Source organism: Mustela nigripes, chromosome 3 (assembly GCF_022355385.1).
Source record: "Mustela nigripes isolate SB6536 chromosome 3, MUSNIG.SB6536, whole genome shotgun sequence".
Classification (NCBI taxonomy): domain Eukaryota; kingdom Metazoa; phylum Chordata; class Mammalia; order Carnivora; family Mustelidae; genus Mustela; species Mustela nigripes.
Genome location: NC_081559.1, coordinates 96,831,937 through 96,850,609, shown reverse-complemented (window position 1 = coordinate 96,850,609; position 18,673 = coordinate 96,831,937). Strand labels below are relative to the sequence as shown.

The following is an 18,673-nucleotide window of genomic DNA, read 5'->3' as shown; positions in this document are numbered from 1 at the left end:
CTGAGTACGAAGGACACCAAGAACTAGACCTGGATATGGAGTCTCCTTCCCATCACCACCATCTGATGAAACTGATGCAGTCTGTATCATTCACCTGAACATGTCTGGTCACTGTAGTGGCTGTGTAAGGAATATGTGGCTAAGGGATGTTTCCCTCTAACTGTATTTAAGAACTCTATACCCAGGCAGGGTCTAGGGCTCCTGTACAGCTTGGAGGCAAATTCTATCATCCCAAAAAAAATACAGGAAATAGTTGCAAGCTGTGTCCAGCCCCACAGGAATAAACATGGACACCTGTGTGTCCACACATGCAGATAGAGCATCAGAATGTCCTTGCTCTTGTACTCAACAAACCCTAGGGATGCCCACTAAGTACTGGCCCAGAACTTCAAGCTGAAATAAAAAGATATTCCTGGTTCAAGGAGTTCAGGATCCCCCACAATGACAACAGGTTATGCAGACCTAGCCACAGGTTCCTTTTTGAAGAAGTAGAAATAGAAAATGTTTTATGGTGAGACATCTGTGTACTTTCTGAATTTAAATACTTAGGTGGGCCTTTAGGCCAGGTGTTTGCAAACTTGGGTGTGCATCACGATTACTCATATGCTTATAAGATCAGAATGTTAGGACACAGCACATCTAGGGAAGGACCTGTGAATTTGTGTCTCTGACAAGTTCCCAGGTGATGCTGATGCTACAGGTCTGGGAACCCCGTTCTGAGAACCAGTGTCCCAGATATGGATTGATTTCAGAATGAAGGCAGTTCTTACCCTCTGCCACCCCCACCCTCTGAAATGCTCAGGGGTTTCTTAGTGCTTTTCTGGAACTGGAGGTGGCCCCCATGTTGTTCTCTCTCCTGGGAAGCCTTCACCAATCTCTTGAGGTAGAATGGTGCATGCTCTCTGTTTCCACGACATACCACCTGCGTACTTTGCATAGAGCACTTACCATAAAGATTCTCACTTCATAGAGAAAAAAACATACAATTTTGAATTTCACTATCCTGACTCAGTTTATGAGTCCATCTCTCTCCTCAGACCTCAGTGATTCTCACTGTGTGGGGAGGGAGGGAAGAGTCCCTGAGCGGTTATGTTTGTATGTGTCTCTGTGTCTGTGTGTGTATGTGGGTGTGTGTATCCATGTAGAATAGGAAAATACATCTGTGATTTGGAAAGTATTGCTTGATATTGTATTATATCTGAAAAATAATAAAAGGTAATGCTTTCACAACAGAAACAGAAAAAAAAATCTCTATAATTTTCTTGCCTACTGGGATATACAGGAAGGAAATCCATGTGTGGAGTCTGTAGGTAGGAGGAGAGGTAAGAAGGGTGTATCATCCTAGAGGAAAATATGAGATTCTAATAGAGTGCTTTTTAAATTTCATTTTTATTTTTGTTTTTTAATAGCAGGAGGCCTGGCCTTTGAAGTCAGGTAAGTGTTTATTTGGATTTTGGTGCTGCCTCTCCCCTGCCATGACCGCAGGCAAATCACTCGGGCTCTGAGTCCGTCTTCTTCTTGGTGAATGAGAGGATAATAAATACCCATCGCTCTTTTGATGTTGAAGGGGGTGATGAATTTAAAACACATCTAACACGCAGCCTGGCCCATTGTAGGATTCGATCAATGTTCGTTTCCTTCTGTCCTTTGTACAACAACTCCCATCTGAACCTGGGCAGCTCGTGGGCTTAGCCGGGGGAGGGGTGTCAGCCAGGGTGTGTCCTGTGGGCAGCAGATATTCCAGCCAAGAGAAGAGTAACCTGGGCATTTTTTTTTTTTTTTTTTTTAAGATTTATTAAGTTTTGAGAGCGAGAAAGAGAAAGAGTGGGGAGGGGCAGAGGGAGAGAATCTCAAGCAGATCTGCCCCCCAGCATGGAGCCTGACACGGGGCTCGATCCCAGGATCCTGAGATCTTGCTCTGAGCCAAAATGGAGAGTCAGATGCTCAACCGACTGAGCCACCCAGGTGACCCACACCTGGGTATTTTCAACAGCCTCATATATAGTTCAACTTCTGGCCCTGGCCCCTTTCACCTGCAGCCTCCCCTTCTCCCTTCCCCCACCCCCTCTCCTCCCTCCTCACTTCTGCTTGCTGGTGCCTATTTATCTAAGATCCTGCTCTCTGAGAGACACCCCCAACTTCATTCACATTAAGATTCAAAGCTGATAAGTAGAGCACTAAGAGGATTTGCATTTTAAGAGAGGATTAAGGAGTGAATCTTTAATTGTAGCATTGTAGGAATTAGAAAGTGGGCAGGTTTGCAGGGGTGTAGAACCGCCTGGAACAGGGCATCTCATTCCACCTTGAAATCATATCACAAGTGATCGCCTATGGGGCTTTCCTGGAAGGCCACGATCATGATAGTCTCCACCGTATCTTAGGCTCATTGAAAAGAACAATGTGCCGCTCACAGTTCCCAACTGGTACACACGAAATAGTCATCTGCGTGCCTTGTGGATGCCACTGAGCCAGGTGCCTGTTCTCATGCTCCACAGGAGCCTGCTGGCCCTGGGTTAGAGCACCCACCACACGTGGTGCAGGGTGGTTGGCGTACCCCCACCCCACCTCTGCTCAGAGAAGGCAGGCGATGTTCTTCCCATACCTTGCACTGCCCGGGACACCGAAGGGTACCCAGGCCACTTGTAATTCTGACCCTTTCCATATATAACTCTTACTTCCCAGGGCTCTACACCTGAGAAAGGATTATAAAAAGAAATACTAATTAATACTAATTGGGTAGGGGGATAAGCACTCCTGTTTTATACATCCGAGATTCTGCTTCCTGATTCTACTCAAACTTAGTTTCAAACCTTTGCCACTGGAAAGGCCGCAGGCATGACATGTCAGCACATCACCACAGCCACTGACCATACCCCCAGCCCTATACCCGATCCTATCAGCAGTAACAGAGAAGTCCAGCTAAACCCTTCAGGCTGACAGGTAGTAACCGAGCCAGGCGGAGGCAGACACAGGGGAGCCAGTGGCTCGGGGTCCTGAGACAAGAGCTACATACAACCTCCTGGCAGCGGGACCAGGTTCTCACCTCAGCAAAACAACCAGCTCCTCTTTGGGAGTATGCTGGAAAATGTTTAACCATCTGTTCTCTGGAACAGAAGAGTCCCGTTTTGGAGTCTTCTGTAATTTCTGATTCAAAAGGATCGATGCATCCCCATGTTTATTACAGCACTAATTACAACAGTCAAATTATGGAAGCAGCCTAAATGTCCATTGATACATGGATGGGTCCAGGAGGTACGATCTAGATGCACAATGAACTATTCCTCAGCCATTTGAGATAATGTGCATAGATCTAGACGGTATAATGCTAAATGCACTAAGTCAGAGAAAGACAGATCTCTGATTTCACTCATATGTAGAATCTAAAATAACAAAATGAAGAAACAAAGAAACAAAAGCAAAACCAAACCCATACATATAGAGAACATACTGGCGACTGACAGGGGTGGGTTAGCAGGTACAGGCTTCCAGCGATGGAGTGAATAAGCCCCAGAGATGAAGGGTACAGCACTGTAATACTGTTCTATGGTGACAGATGGCTGATACACCTGTGGTGAGCCTCATACGCAGAGCTGTCCAGTCCCTATGTTGTACATCTGAAACTAATGGAAAACAAACAGTAAAGTGTTATAAAATAATCAGGAAGTGATGAGTGTTGAGTGTGTCCTACTTTCTCCTGTAAATGTTACCTATAGAATTCAACTAATAATTACTGTGTTTAAGGACAGGCACACAAAATTTTTGAAAAAATAACAATTGGATATCCAAAGGGTATGAGCTTGCTGCCGCTCACCACGATTCCACTCTACCAAAGGGTTTGGGAACAGCTCTCCAGTGGTGTAAGTATGTCCATTTGTTTTGGCTGATTCAAAAGGTTAACTGATGGTGCTCTGCTTGTCATTTCATTCAGGAACCTACTTGACTCAACAGTGACTGTCAGGCCTCAGCTCAATGCCATTCCCACTTCTGCCCTCTTCCTAAGTTCTGTTTATACAATTTAGTTTCAGAAACTCAAGGATAAAGTGTCATGAAGCTATTAGCACAAGCGCATCCTCCCTCATTTAATGGGGCTCTTGCCTTCATCTCCGCACTTGCTAAAGGTAAGTTTGCCTGACCACCCCTCCCCCGCAACTCTTTCACCCCACCCCTTCTCTGGCCCCATCCCAACCCCACACCAGCTGGAAGAGGAAAGTTGATGTATTCAGCTTGCAAAAGATGATGTTTGAGAGTCAAAGTTGTGTGGATTCAGGGAAGAGAAAATGTGTATGTCAGACAAGTGTGTGCTTTTAAAGAGTGATACAAACATTTCATTATTCTAAACATTTAATAGCACTGTCAAATTATTCCTATTAAAACTGAAAACCTCACCAATTCAATAAATTACATATTTGAGCTCAAGATGTAACACGTGTTTTCCAACCATGACAGAGTCAACAATTCAGATACTCTAAAATTCTGAGCAAAAGCATCCTTTGCACATACTTTACCTCCCCCCCACCCCCGCTCCAAGACGTTCTTCTGAGATAAGCACATCATGCCTTTCAAGAAATTCCTTCAAACTGAATTGCCCCCTTTTTAGTAGAGGAGGATGAACACCTGGTCTCTTAGACATTTTTCAGACTACATTTATTTATATTTTGTTCTTCAAAATACTTGGGAAATAAGTATTTGTACTCCTCTACCAAGAAGCAGGTGATTCAGGCTGAGGAACTGACTGGGAATTTCTTCAGGAATAGGACTCTTGACCTCTGAGCTACACAGGAACTGAAAGACAACTGGGAAGAAAACAAGCACATATATCTGTGTTCTATGAATTCGTTTTACCCCGAAGAGGAAGTTACTTAAAATTGCAAAGTAAAACTACAAAGATATACCATTACACACACACACACACACACACACAGGCTCCCGTGGAAAAATTCTATATGGCAAGTGTTGGAGCAACAGGAACTTTCAGATAACACTAGTGGGAGTATAAATCAATAAACCCATTTTAGAACAGTTTGGCATAACCTACTGAAAGAGAAGATACTCACACCTCTGACCCAGCAATGCCATTTCTAGGTACAGTAACCATAGAAGCCTGTGAATTGGTCATAAACATGTATTCTCAAAAGCTTTACTCTTATCAGCTCCCCTAGTGAAATAATTTACATGAAGATTAACATTACAATGGATAATTTGTGAATTTATATGACACAATGCTACATAGAAATAGAAAAGAGTTACATGTATAACATGGATGAATCTTGCAACAACAGCCCTGAGGAAAAGAAGCAGGATGTATACTTAAACGTGTGTGTGTGTGTGTACATAGCTGACCCTTGAACAACATGGGTTTGAACTGCACAAGTCTGCTTGTATGCAGATTTTTATTGATAAATGCAGTACATTTTCTCCTATGATTTCCTTAACATTTTCTTTTCACTAGGTGACCTTATTGTAAGAATGTAGTAAATAATACATTGAACATATGAAATCTGTGTTAATTGACTGCTTATGTTATTGGTTAGGCTACTAATAGCTAAGCTTTTGGGGATCCAAAAGCTATATGCAGAATTTCAACTGTGCAAGGGGTTGGTACCCCAACCTCTGTGTTGCTTAAGGTCAACCATACATATACATAGCTACACTCATGCATACACACATAATCCTCTAACATGATTTCATATGCAGAGTTTAAAAACTGGAAAAGTTAAATTATATTGTTTAGAAATACATATATAAAAAGTAAAACTCTATTTTTTTTTCAAAAAGCAAAGAAATGACGATTACAGAAATCAAATTAATTATTACCTCCAGTAGGGAAAAAGGAAGGTATGACAAGAGAGGAGCCCACGAGGGGCCCTGGGTTATTGGCAATATTTCATTTGTTGACCTAGTGGCAGTTATTCAATTTCTTTACTTTATCATTCTTAATTGTCAATACACATTCCTGCTCATTTCTGTAACTATGATTCATACACACACACAAACCCACACATAAGTAATAGAGCAGTAGGCAGGACTCAAGGACAAGGGAGTTCTTGAAGGGCCTCGGTGGGCTTGGGGAATCCCCATTCCCCAGTAACAAGTCATGGACTAATTAGGAATGAGGACATCGAGGTGGAAGGAGCCAGAGTCAGGGGGAAGGGATGTGAACAAATGCATATTTTTAGGAACTAACCCTAGCTCCTGTGATTGAGGGGCCTTCAGGGGAAGCTAGAGAAAGGAGAAAACGTGACTTCAGCATCCCTGTCAAGGGTGACCCGCCTGACATCAACTAGGGGGAGAAAGACGTGCATTCGAGGACAATTCAAACAGATTCACCAGCTTCTAAGCACAAGCTGGATGAGAAGGAGAGCTGAAATGTGAAGATGTCATGAAGTTGTTTTTTTTTTTTTTTTAAATTAATTTATTTATTTGACAGACAGAGATCACAAGTAGGCAGAGAGGCAGGCAGAGAGAGAGGGGGAAACAGGCTCCCTGCTGAGCAGAGAGCTGGATGTGGGGCTCGATCCCAAGACCCTGAGATCATGACCTGAGTCGAAGGCAGAGGCTTTAACCCACTGAGCCACCCAGGCGCCCCTCATGAAGTTTTTTTAATCTCCGGTCTTTGAGAGGGTGCTAAAGTCTTTAGTAGAGTTGAGAACAATGTGAGATATAGAGTATTATGGGAGATTTTTAGGAAAAAGTCTATTGCCTTCCTACATAATGCTTCCCCCCCCCCTTCCTCTGGAGAAGAAGAAACCACAACAAACACATAGCCTTGTTCTGAAGCACCGTTGGCCAGCAGTCACCGTGACCCCGCTCCCCTTTCTTCCATTGTTTGCATGTTTTCACGGAATTCTTTTGTTCAGCCATGCCAGTGTCTCACACTAACTGTTTCTACTGTCTTTAGGGAAGAAGGGTGTCCCTTTGCCTACGACTCCACAAGGAAAAGATAGTAAGCTTTAGGAAGACTGTGGTTCAGTTTAATGATTACGCATAACCTCTGGATTTTCCACGCAGGACAAATGTCCTTCCACATTGGTGAAGCAGATGGACAGCGGAGAAACAATGGAAAGCGACTTCAGCCCTGCTCCCCACTTTTTCCAACATGTTCCCAACTGTTTCCAACATGAGTGAGCAACAGCTGTTCTCAAACACTCAAAGCTTTTCTGCAAGGATGGAACACAACAGGCACTATAGTGTCTAAATACAATTTAGTCTGGGTGTGGTTTTTAGGTGGCATTTACGAGGACCTGTGAAACCCCTTGACTTTTCTGTCATTTAGTGTTTGGAAATTTCCACCAGGGTTACAAAAAAACTAAGTAAGATCCAGACATGAGAGAGGAGTTACCCTTGAATTTGTGGCAGTTTTCAAAATAATCCATTTTGAAGACATAATGAGTTCAGTTTTGTATATTTGAGATCTGTACGTAACAGCTGGTAAAGGTCTATCCAGGAGTTGGACGCATGGGTCTGTTTTAAGCCAGGGCTGGAGTCATTGTTCTAGCTGGGATGGAGAAGAGCAAGGGAGCTGTACAAAATAATGACAGTGACAATGGCAGTTATCACAAACTGATGATTACCATGTGCCAGGCTCAGTGCCCAGCATTTAACATACTTCATCTTCCTATGGAGAGTCTGTTGTTATCTCCATTTCACAGACAAGCAGCCTGAGGCTCCAAGAGATTTAGTGACTGTCTTCAGGTTGCACAGACCTGACCGAATCACAAGTATCCTAAACCACTACAGTAAACATCTTCCCATTCCGAACTCCCACATGTCACGCTAACGTGAATACCCTTGTAGAAACCTCATTGCCTGTTTCCAAGTCCAAGAGCTAAAAGGGGTGGTGGCATGATTTTCTGCTTCTCTTTAGAGAACTGGCAAGCAGCACGCTTTGCTTTGAAAATGGTGGGGAAAGAAGAGAGCTAACACATTTATATACTACCCTAATTCCTTTCATTCTAGCTTTTAAAATTTCCTGGTTGCTTTGTGTGGGTGAGTGGGTGGGAGTTGGCAGATATTTTTAAGCAGCTGGGACCCTGGGGTGATAAAGGATGAGGGGAACTGAAATGTAATTCCCTTTTGAGGGCTAGGATAAAAGAAGAGTAAACACCTCAGCTTACAGCTCAGCTCAGGTACAATAATAGACATGTAGGCTAGAAAGCTGGCAGCCACCAATTTTATTAAAATACTTTTTTCCTGTTTGAATTACACATCACTTTACCAAGATAATATTGAATCTCCGTGCACACTGTGTACTTACCCAGTGATGCTGCTAAGGAGGTATTTTATACCTAGATGACATCTCATAGAGATATTTAAAGTATATGCATAGTGTGATATCAAGCATCCTGGATTTTTTAGTTATAGTTTGGTGGTTCATAAAAACATTTTCCAGCAGCATGACGTGGCAGAGACAATGGCCAGGAAACACATGGTTTCAAATTCTGACATTTACTTGCTGTGGCATTGATCAAGTTGCTTAACCTCTCTTGACTTTATCCCCCCCCCCCCCATAAACATGCTAGACTAGATCATCCCTAAAGCCTTTTCCAGCTATAAAATCAGCTCTATATGAATTTATAGAGTGATTACCCAAATATAAATCATCATAAAATCACAGATTCTTAAAAGATGATGGAGAGGACCATACTTCTACTTCTGTCATGGTGCAAACAATCCCCTTGACAAAATTCTGAAATATATGGCCCCCATTTGTCCCCTTCTTTGAGTCCCTGAGGAGATCAGCCAACTTCTGCCAGAACTCACAGAGCCTAGCTGGCCTCGTTTTTCTAAGCCAGACTTTGATGCAATCTGTTGATCAGAGAGAAGGGTAACCAAACCAGAATGAAGTCTCATTAAGACAAACATAGATGAAATGTAGGGCTGTGCACAGCAAAGCTTATTTCCATGTCTCAACAGATGGCGAGGAAAACAATGTCTTGTTGATCTGGTTAGAGCAAATTATATATGAAGAACTCGTCTATACAGTGAGACAGTATGTGTGCAGTGTGCAGTGTGCGTGTGTGTGCATGCAGTGTGAGTTTGTATGTGTGTTTGTGTGTGTGTGTATGCATACAGCATATGCCGGCAACTGTAGGAATAGGAACCACTCAAGTGCCCCAAAGCTAAGGTCTAGGGAGATTTTGTGAAGTCCTATTTCGTGTTGAAGGCAATCAGCAGTGATATATAAAGGGCTGTAACAGGGTCCCAGAATTGTCTAGAAAGGAATAGTTACAAGCACTGTTCCAAGTGTTAACACCTGTTACATGCACACTACTTCCTCTCGCTATCATGTCAGTGGATTCCAGGAATACTTTCCTTTGCAACTTGTATAACATTTTCTGTTTTCCAGTTCTAAAAGATCGGGCTTGTGAACCAATCAAAATAATGTTTGTGATCCCAATGATCATTGACTTTGGCCTTGGAGAAAACCACTTAAAACAAAAACATGAAAACTGAATAATCTAAAACACAAACAAACAAACAAAAAACCCAAAGTCCCACAAAACACACAACCTGCCAAAACATATATACAAAATAGAGTTTCTCAACTTTGTACTACTAACATTTTGGGGAAGATGATTTTTATTGTGGAGGGGCTCTCCTCTGTATTGTAGAGTGTTGAGCAGCATCCTTGGCTCAATATATACCAGCTGCCCTTTGCCTGCTTTTCACAACAAAGTTCACACTTTGCCAAATGTCCTCAGGGTGGCGGGTGGGTGTGCATATATGTTCATGCATACGAATGAATGACATCAGGCTTCTACTAGCATGGAGCCCTCAGTGCCATGAATATACCTTGTAGAGTTGAAGGGGCTGGGGTATGAAGTCTAACTGTGCAATTTTCTCAATAAAGGGAACTGTAGCCCAGAGGTGTAAAATAATGACTGTCTACCCAACCGTCATAATTCATCTCTTGGTATCAGACACCAGAACACCAGAGCTGAAAGAGAACCCAACTTCATCAAATCCAGTCTCCAATTTACAGACAAGAAAATGAGATCTCTCTTCTCTTTTTCTGCCTTTCTGCTCACTACACTGATAATCTGGATGACTTGTTCTGTTAGTTGCGAGTATTAAGTAAATCTTAATTTTATCCTTTAAGGTAGTGGGATTTGTGCCCAATTTACTTGAGGAGACACCTTCTCAGAGTGGGTTCCCTTTGATCAAGTAAGTGCAGACAGGTTGAGACAGCTCCAGGCTCAGGTCTCACACCTGCTGAGTTCCACTCAGGTCCCATGGCAGCCAGAGCACAATTATCTAGTCAATTGCTCTGGAGGGAACATCATCTCAAAAACATGACCAAGTTCACACCATCGTAATTAATCAGACAACTGCTCTAGTGTGATGGCAGTTAACACTTCACAGGCTTGGAGCTGTCTTTCTTAGCTCCAGAAAACACTGTTCACATTAAGGCTGAGTTGTATTTACATAACCAGAGTCCTGCATTTGGATGCTAATTAGCAAAATAATACCCACAATGCAATCCACTTAAATGTTTCACCTCTGGGTGGAAATGCATTAAGTAAACAACATGTAAAATGAAATAGGATCGTGTCAATGTAATACATTTGCAATAGAAAAAATACTTAAAGTCCCTTATTTAAAAAAACAGCCTCTTTGTATTTCTTTGAGCTGTCTGAGAATTACTGTCTCTGAAAAATGTAGCTTTGGGATACTATCAAGACAGGACTATATAAAGAACTACTTTACAAGAGCAAAGAGCAGAGCTGCTCTGTGCATTAATTGCATATAAGTATATGTCAGGGGCTTGAAAGGGGCTGGTTGCATTTGCAAATGCTAGCACGGGGTTTCAGCCATAATGATGTTAGATCATCTTCTTATGTTTGAGAGCAGAAATGAGACTTATTCATACTTCCAGGTGACATGTATTTTGCTTTTTAAAACCAAAGGTCCTCATTTTCTATTAGCAGTTGAGCTCTTAGCTTCAGGGCATTTGAGGATTCCTGAATTTCTCTGCATATTGATTTTTTCACTTACCAACACCCACATACAAAAGCGATTGTTCTTATGCATCACGATGATAATAAAACTGATTTTAAAGCATCAAGATAAAAAAGAAAAACCACATGTATTCGTCTGAAATGAAGTATCCTTAAGTCTGAAGAAGTCAATTATTCAAAGGTCAATCAAGACGTGGTTAAGAAATGAGCAATTCAAGAGAAGGGAAGGTATGAAGGAGGCATTTATCAGGCATGGAGGGAAAAGCCAACGAGGGCTGAGAGGTGAGATGTCCACTTAGAACTCAACCGGCAGCGCAAATCTCTGCTAGGTATCGCTGATAAAGGTCAAGGGGAACAGAGTTATGACACTGAACTTTAACAATACGGACAGGAAACAAGGGTACTGGTTTCCATGTGCGTTGCCTGTTCTTCACATAAAACGATTAGTCCCTTCACAGTAAGGTTTATTGATTTACACAGACACTCATTTGTCACATCCTGTAAAGTACATTAAAAGCTGCCCAAGTATTTCAAATGTACTCAGCAAATATGCCTTCTGGCCTGTGTGCAGTCTGGGACTCTGGCTGTGTGATGTTTTCCATTTGAAGAGTTTGATTCAGGAGGAACCAGCAAATCAACAAAAGGGTGTAGCCTTGGGCGCCTGGGTGGCTCAGTGGGTTAAGCCGCTGCCTTCGGCTCAGGTCATGATCTCAGGGTCCTGGGATCCAGTCCCGCATCGGGCTCTCTGCTCAGCAGGGAGCCTGCTTCCTCCTCTCTCTCTACCTGCCTCTCTGCCTGCTTGTAATCTCTCTCCGTCAAATAAATAAATAAAAATCTTTAAAAAAATAATAAAAATAATAAAATAAATTAAAAAAAAAAAGTGTGTAGCCTTGAGACCCCCTCCCTGATGTCCCACCAAGAAGCTGCCCTCATGGCCGGGAAATTCTGATGGGGGATTCTACCTGCAGGGATAGCAGTGCCTTCAATGCGGAGGGGATTCACCAAGGAAGGACAAGGCAGAGTCTTCATCCCGCTTATCCTCATAAAATTCCCCGACTTCCCTGTAACGGGTCACCTCCACTTGCGTGTGTGCCTGTCAAGTGGCAGGCCCTGCATTAGGTGTGGGAGGCAATATGGAGTTGCGCGTGCCACGGGCTCCGACGATGCCCATGTGGGTGTGAATGACGGCTCTACAACTTATGAGCTCTCCCCCTATCCACATCACCCACTTTCCTTACCACGTAGCTTCCAAACCCATAAAGTGGGGTACGGAGAATACCTGGGTTCCTGGTTGTTGTGAAGTTCACATGAGAAAATGCACAGAAGGCAATGAAGAAGATGCCCGACTCACAGTCTCCACATTGAAGAGCTGCAGTCACCTGCCACTCGCGACTGTTTATTTTTAAATTAAATGAATTTAAAAATTCAGTTTCTCAGTCATACACCAGTTACATTTCAAATGCTGTTGGACTAAATGGCTCCCGTATCAGAGAGTACAGCTAGAGAACACGCTCAACACCAGAGAAAGTTCTGGATAGCACATTCTAGAGGTTGATATATATAAATATTTTTAAACTAATACTTTGTAGGCATTATTATTTAATCTGAGGCACAGGCCCAAGCCCGATAGTCATTGTGTTGACTTGAGGACAGACATGTTGACAAACTTGAACTCATTATATCTTTACCATATTTTACTTCCAAAACATGTTTTCATCTTCATCTCAATTTATCTTCATACTATCCTTATGAAATGAATATGTTACACATCTATCATTTTCATCTCATGGAGAAGGAAACAGGTATGGGTAGAGTATATATCGTGTATAAGCAATGTCTATCCTTTGGAGAGTTTTGAGAATAAGAAACAAATGAGGTAATAAATGCTGATCTAGAGTAATGAAGTTCTCATTTTCCCTGATTCAAAATTACTAAGACATTTTCAGAAAAAAGTGAAATATACACAAAGGTCTGAAGAAAACAAAAACTGCTTAGAATTATACAACCCACGGGTGCCTGGGTGGCTTAGTGGGTTAACCCTCTGCCTTTGGCTCAGGTCATGATCTCAGGGTCCTGGGATCGAGCCCCACATCAGGCTCTCTACTCAGAAGGGAGCCTGTTTCCCCTTCTCTCTCTGCCTGCCTCTCTGCCTACTTGTGATCTCCCTCTGCCAAGTAAATAAATAAAATCTTAAAAAAATATATATATATATACCACCCATAGATAACTACCATTAATATGGTATCACTTCCTAGAATTGTAAAATATATATTGTACATACGTTTCTTTGTTGATGATAATTTTTTCTCACTTCAAACAGTGGATATTTTCCCACACCAAGAAAAATTATTTGGTAACATATTTACTGAATGCACAAGAGTTTATTATGGGATATACTACAGATTATTTAAACATGTCTCACTATTGTTATTAAAAATAATGCTACAAAGACTATGCTTAAACATAAATCTCATTTTAAATCATGGATTATTTCTTTGGAATGGAGCTGTGAAATAGAATGAATGATTGAAAGCCCCAGAATGTTTTCAGAGATGCCTGATACACATCACCATTTGGCCTTCTGGAAAGGTTTTATAGATTTTCACCTCTCCAGGAGTGCATGGGAGTACCACTGCTCCTTTTCCAACACCCATTGGTACCATCTAAACATGTTGCCAATATTATAGGTAAAACATCCTGTTTGATTTCAAATTTCATTTCTTTGACTTCACGGGAGGCTAATTTTTTCCCCTATATTTCTTAGCTAATCATATTTTCTGTTCTGTGAATTGTCTCGCATATCCTTTGCCCAGATTCCTGTCACAGTGTCTCCATTATGAAATTATATTAAATTATATTAAATTATATTAAATTAAATTATATTATGAAATTATATTAAATCTTCATAGCAAAAATTGTTTTAGTTCTGATATTTTCTCTTTTCCTGTCTTTTAATTTTGTTTGTTATATATTCATGTTCATAACTTTTAAATGTTTAGAAAGTCAAATAAATCTTTTTCCTTTGTGGCTTTCTTCAATGATTTCATAATTACAAAGTCCATTCCCACCCAAGAGCAATTAAATAGTCACTTCTGTTTTCCTCAAGTTTAATAATGCTGCCATTTCCTTTTTTGGTACACTTACCTCTTTAATTCATATGAGATTTACATTATGCTGTCAGTTAAGCATCTTATTTTCTTCTCAAATAATGATAAAATTGTTCCAGAACATTTACAGATTCAGCCTTTGTTTCCTTGTTGATATGGTATCTCTTTTACAAGTACTAAACTCTTAAATATAGTAAGGGTTATTGTCGGATGACTTATACTATTTATTGTTTTACCTAATCTAGAACCATAACCACAATCTTTTAATTACTACACAATCAAACCATTTGAATATCTAATACAGCAAGCCATCACTTGTTATTCCTCTTGCTTTCAAACATTTCTTGGTTTTTTTGTTTGTTTCTATATGATCTATAGACTCACGTTACTAAGTCTTCCTCATTTCCCTCCTATGAGTCGACTGGTTTTTATTTCTCTTAAAATTTAACTCAACCTTTAAATTATTTTGGAAAGAATTATCAGCTTTGCATGGTCTTCCCATTCAGGAACATGGTATATCTCTGTATTAAATTCTTGACTTCTCTCAGTAAGTTGTATATATTTTTTAAAGGAGTTCTATACTTTACTTTAAATATGTTATGACTTTCACTACAATGATACACTGAATTCTCTCCAATTATTTTTTAAAGATTTATTTATTTATTTGATAGGGAGTGAGTGCATGCATGCATGAGAGGATTGGGGGAGGGGCAGAATGAGAGGGAGTCCTAAGCAGACTCTGCCCTGAGCGCAGAGCCTGATGCAGGCCTTGATCTCAGAGGACACCAGGATCAGTACCTGAGCTGAAACCAAGAGTCAGATACTCAACAAACTGTGCCACCCAGGCATCCCTCCCCAATTATGTTTTGAACCATTATTCCTCATTGACAGAAAACTGATTTTTCTAATACTTATATCTGACCTATTTATTACACTCTTTTATTTTTTCCAAAGATTGATTGATTGATTGATTGATTGACTGATTTTTAGAGAGAAAGAGAATGCAGGAGCAGAGGAGAGAGAGAGACTTGCTGCTAAGCACGGTGCCCACCGGCATGCTCTGTCTCTGGACCCTGACATCATGACCTGAGCTGAAACTAAGAGTCAGATGCTTAAACAACTGAGCTACCCAGATGCCCCTGCACTATTTTATAAATCCTTAGGTTTCTTCTACTTGATTTTCTCGGGTTTATAGTGTAGATAATGACACTTAAAAATAACAATAATGCTATTTTCCCTGCTTTGTAACAGCAATGGTTTTATCTCTGAATCACGTATTAAAGAATGTGGTAGAACTTCCAAAATGACATTTACCAAGTATGCTAATCACTACCACTATAGTCCTGACTATTCCTTAATATATACAGTATATTTTCCTACTGAGAGTGATATTGGCTACCAGATAAAACTAATCTTTAGTTCTAATTTTCTGAATTTTAAATAGGAATTGCTTTGGAATTGACCGAAACATTTTTGGTCTGTAATTTTCTCTAAGGTGGAGTTTGGTCTTGTCAGGTTTGGGTATCTTTCTATTCTACTTTGATTTCTGGAATAGCTAGCAGAGCAAGAGAATTACCTAATACTTGAAATTTTACAAGAATCTGTCCATAGACCATTTGACTAGAGGGACTGAATTCCAATTTAAGTAGATGAGGGACAAATTAGCTGCTAATAAAAGTGCCAACAAAATGGTCGAAGCAGATGGGCATTTTCCAGATGAGTGATTATGCTGCAAGCAGGAAGTGTTCCTGGACTTGTCATCACCCTGCAGAAGCACTATAGACTCAGAACCCCCACCCCAAAATTTGGTTTGGAACTTGAGACTGATGATAGCACATATGCACCAAAAAGGTATGAAAAGATTTATTACTCACATAATGAGGCTTTCTGGGGAGATGAGGGAAGGCTTCCAAGTAGCTCTGAACATGGCATGGAAAGCTAGCACCTGCAAGGTCTGAACTTTCTGACTAAGACAAAGTGGGGATCACTTGGCCTTTCTTATCAGGCTGCCAAGATGTGGGGCTGAAGGGAAAAAAAGAGTAGTGGGATTTGAAAGCTGTCAGCAAACATTCAAAGTGGCGTCCAACTCTTTATTACAGCAGAGGCTGAGGGAGGAGCACAGGAACGCCGATTTGATGGTAGAAAGGCGTGAAAACTGGCGGCAGAAGACCTTAAGAGTTTGGGAGGCAGCCAAACATAGACCCTCCTCCCTATATTCAAAATTTCATGATGGATAATGGATTCAGGGAACAAAAGAAATTTTTTATCTTGACCCATATAAATTGAATGGTTTACTATTTTGAAGAAAATGTACTGAATTTATACTCTGTACTAAAACTGTGGCTTTAGTACCATGATCAAAGTATTTGTTATTGAGTTCCAAAAAATATTTTCTTTTATTTTTGTAAGGATTACTTTTTTATTTATTTGAGAGAGAGAGAGAGAGAGAAGGAGAAAGCTCACTAGCAGGGAAAGGAACAGGAGGGGAGGAAGAGGGAAATGGAGAGGATCTCAAGAAGGCTCTGTGATGAGTGGGGAGCCGTATGCAGGGCTCAGTGTCACCACCCTGAGACCATGACCTGAGCTGAAACCAAGCGTCAGACACTTAACCAACTGTGCCACCCAGGAGTAGCCTCAGAATATTTGAAGCATGCAAGAATAGAAACACAAAACTTAGCCTCTTGTTAGCATGATGTCTCCCACTTTGGTAAACAGAATTACCTGCAAAAGGCAAATAGACAAGATTTTCACAGTCATAGGAAACTAAATCAACACTGCATAATACACACTCGTTAATAATATCAACACATAAGCTTACTGAGAATTTACTATGTGCCAGACAAAATGCTTAATACTGCATGCATCATCTCATTGAACTGTCAGGATGAGCTTATGTGTTGGTACTATTAAAACACCTCCACCCCACTCACTTTACAGAGGAGGACAGTGTTGTTCAAGGAGACTAAGTCATTTACTTCACATCAGAAAATCAGTAAGTGAGGGGCTGCGTTTTCTGCCTAGATCCCTTTCATTCCAAAGCACCCCTTGCTTCTGACCACTGAGCTGCACCAAATACTTTGTTGATTAAGCTATATATACCATTACACTGTTGTGGTTCATAGGATGGCTGTCTGAGGTCGTTTGAATCTCAGCTTGCACTTATTAGTAATGTGAGCAAGTTTAAAATTTTGCAGGTCACAAAAATTTTGCAGTTTCCTCATCCGTAAAAACTAGCACTTCAGGGTTCCTGAGAGTATTGAATGATGTAATGTTTTCCAAGGATTCAGTATACTTCTAGTACACATAAATTATGTGCTTAATCAAGGTTACCTCTTTTTACTAAGGTCATAGATAGGGACACTAATTTTTTTTTTTTTTGTTTTACTTTAAAATGATAACAGAATATTTAGGATAATATGCAAAGTAGTACAAATACCTAGGAACTGAAAACCCTTTGTGTTCACCCTTAACTCTAACCAATTATTATATAACGAAAGTTAGTCATTCTGAGGTTGTATATACACATTTCCAACTTAACTTGACTCTTTGCTTAAAAGCTAAACTATTGTGGTGCCTGGGTGGCTCAGTGGGTTAAAGCCTCTGCCTTCAGCTCAGGTCATGATCCCAGAGTCCTTGGATTGAGCCCCACATTGGGCTCTGCTCAGCCGGGAGCTTGCTTCCTCTTTTCTCTCTTTGCCTGCCTCTCTGCCTACTTGTGATCTCTGTCTTTCAAATAAATAAATAAAATGTTAAAAAAAAATAAAAAAAGGTAAACTATCTTGGGGAACCTGGGTGGCTCAGTCAGGTAAGTGTCTGCCTTTGGCTCAGGTCATGATCCCAGGGTCCTGGGATCGGGTCCCATATTGGACTCCCTGCTCAGCAAGTATCCTGCTTCTCCCTTTCCCTCTGCTCATCCCCCTGGCTCCTTCTCTCTATCTCAAATAGATAAAATCTTAAAAGGAAAAAAAAAAAAAAAAAAAAAGGTAAACTACCTTGAGTGCATACCTGGTCCTGGTATTGCAAAGATTCAGATCACCAGGGTAATGAAGCCTTCAGGTTTACTACTTGCCAAGAATTTGGAGAAGCCTCTTCAGTTTAGCCAAGAGGTATATAAACTCCTACATAAAGATGTCTAATTTACTTGTAGAGACTCCTGTTCACAGTCTATTCTTTGTAGCAGGGAAAAAGGTGCCATTTCACATGCCTGATGCTATCCTTGGCATTAAGTAAGAGGCGGATGACCCCACAATAAGCCTCTCGTCACTGGAAAACATACTTCAGAACCATCTAGATGAGTATCCCATTTCATGTAACCATTCTTTACAAAACCTCACATTCAAAAGATGTTTATTTGGTCAATGCTTTTGTATAGAAAAATCTTGTTAGCCACAATAAGCAGCTCATCCTATGGCTGCACATAGGATTGTTGTCTAATTGTCTAATTGTTAAATTAGACTAATCGAACAATTGTCTAATTGTTAAAAATTCTCTCTCTAGTTTAGATTTTCATCCTAAAACCTCTTTTTACTTACTAACTCCTTGGAGCTTGAAGAAATACATGACATCTATCTATATATGATTCCATAAGAAAGTTTTTCAAATATTCAC

General features: G+C 40.7%; 1 protein-coding gene across 5 annotated transcripts in view; it reads right to left on the bottom strand.

Annotated features, from left to right (window-relative positions):
- Positions 1–18,673, bottom strand: part of NCKAP5 (NCK associated protein 5) — a 949,833-nt gene that overhangs the window by 209,908 nt on the left and 721,252 nt on the right. The gene's annotated exons all lie outside the window — the stretch shown is intronic.